This window comes from Rattus rattus, chromosome 14 (assembly GCF_011064425.1).
Source record: "Rattus rattus isolate New Zealand chromosome 14, Rrattus_CSIRO_v1, whole genome shotgun sequence".
Classification (NCBI taxonomy): domain Eukaryota; kingdom Metazoa; phylum Chordata; class Mammalia; order Rodentia; family Muridae; genus Rattus; species Rattus rattus.
This window is the reverse complement of record NC_046167.1, coordinates 44,451,231-44,453,361: the sequence shown is the minus strand read 5'-3', so window position 1 is coordinate 44,453,361 and position 2,131 is coordinate 44,451,231. Positions and strand designations below refer to the sequence as shown.

The 2,131-nt window shown below is 42.0% G+C and overlaps 1 pseudogene; it reads right to left on the bottom strand.

Annotated features, from left to right (window-relative positions):
• Positions 1–822: 822 nt before the first annotated feature.
• LOC116883212 lies at positions 823–1,610 on the bottom strand (annotated as a pseudogene).
• Positions 1,611–2,131: the final 521 nt, after the last annotated feature.

The window sequence follows — 2,131 nt, the reverse complement described above, 5'->3', positions numbered from 1 at the left end:
GGTCATCATACTTAACAAACAGATTTTAAAACACTTAAGAAAAAATCCAACACATCTGCAGGGAATATGTACTTTGAACTCACATTGAAGATAAACTTGCATTGATGGTAAAACCATACAAAGAATTGGGCTGATGATGCAGCTCACCTAGCATGCCCCCAGCAATATAAAACAGAGTAGTCAAAGATACAAAGGTTTTGAAGGTTTTGAAGACCCAAGCATGGTCTGCTGGGGTCTCAGAGTCCTAAGAGACAGCTGAAAATCAGCCATCAGAGAAGCAATAGACACACTAAACTACTGGAATAAAATCCAGGGCAGCAGAAGGATTATCAAGAGAAGCCAGAAACCCTCCTCCCCTTGGCTCTGGGCACTCAACATTGCCAACCAACACAGCAGAAGCAAGTCAACATTGTTTCAAAAGGACTTGTGGTGCCATGGTAGCTCAGCAGCCTAAGACCCTCTGTGGAAGCACACTCTTGGATCCAATGAATATTGCTAGGGTTGCTAGGACCCAATAGAATATCCTTAACAATTAGAATAACAGAAAAGCGTGGAAAGAAATCTGCACAGCATTCAGTGAGCTGAAAACTTGGCAGGAACAAAGCCTATAGAGATACTTCTAGACTCCAAGCAAGACATCAAGGCATAAACTGGGCTTATCAACACCCTGTCATGGAGCAGAGGGGATTAGGATGACACAATCATTATAGGGACTTATAAGAGATCCAGGAAGGTACAATGTTGATTAGGACACAAGATGGGGCAGATGACATCTTCAGAAGCATGTGACTAGTGAGAGTAGTTACTAAGCCTCTGGGTAATCTAGTCCTGACTTAGCAGGTGAGTACAGGAGAAGGGTGGTGCTTTGTGCTTGTCATTAATGATATCTACCAATTCAGGCTTGAGAGGTGCACCACCAGGAGGAAGCTGTCCACACCAGGCTAGTTTGCCAGTCCTTTGCAGGTAGCTCCAGTCACAGAACCTCCAGAAATGATGTGGGTGCTCTGAGTTACCACATCAGACATTGGATTTTAATCATAGCATCTCATATACTTCCTGGGCTCTTGAGGTGTTGCAGTCTTGCCAGTACCAATGGCCCATACTGTTCATAGGTCATGATGACTTTGTTCCAGCCTTTAATATTATCTGTGGTGAACTAGGTTTGCTCGAAAACAACTGTCTTGGTGATGCCAGCTTCCCTTTCATCTAGCTTCTCCCCAATACAGAGCATCACCCCAAGTCTCTGGGCATAGACTACTTTCTACCATTTGGCCCCCAAAGATGCACCTTATCTCCAAGTGTTCCAGCACTACCCAGCACTACTATGTGGCTCTTAAGTCTGTTTGATCATGCCAGGGCTGATCTCCCCAGTGAAGGCCCCACTGATCACTTTGTAGCAGTTCTGCACAGCCATAGCAATCATGATTGCCTAAAGAAGTCTATGTAGGGGATGGGATGTGAGAAAACTACTTTGCTGTCTGCCAGCACCTGGCAGTGTTCTGAGTGCAGGTGAGTTCTCCCAAGAACTTCTTCCTCCCTTCATCTTCCAGTTCCCCCACTAAGAACTTTCTGGATAGCACATTTGTTCTAGGACTTACAGTATGAGTCATTACCAGTGAACTTTTAATAAGAATGTTATGATTTATTTTAACTACTCTCCATTCATTATCAGTCTACTCTCAGAAACACAAGCTACACAATAAAATAATAAAATATACTTGGGTTTAAATGTATTTTTAAATTTTTTCCACAAGTTAAAGAAAAGGCTAGTTTAAATGGGATGGAGTAATTAATTAAACCCTTAATCTCCAGGTTCCAGGTTTTATCCACCTATGTCTTTTATTTTAAATATTACTCAGAACACAATCTCTGAAGTGAGTCATGTCAGGAAATATTACAGAAAAGTCTGAGGGAGTCACCAGAACACCTTATCCATAGCAGCTGAAAAGTATAATGGCATTCTGTCCTGTTGTAAGACCTCAGCTAAGCATCAAACGTCACAAGAGCAGTGTGGAATTTCACTTTGCCCTGAAAAGATGCATTCTTGTTTCCAATGATTTGCTTTCATAGTAATGACATAGTGAAGCAAGATTGGAAAGGAATGGGTGGTAAGCTTTATTTGGGAAATTTT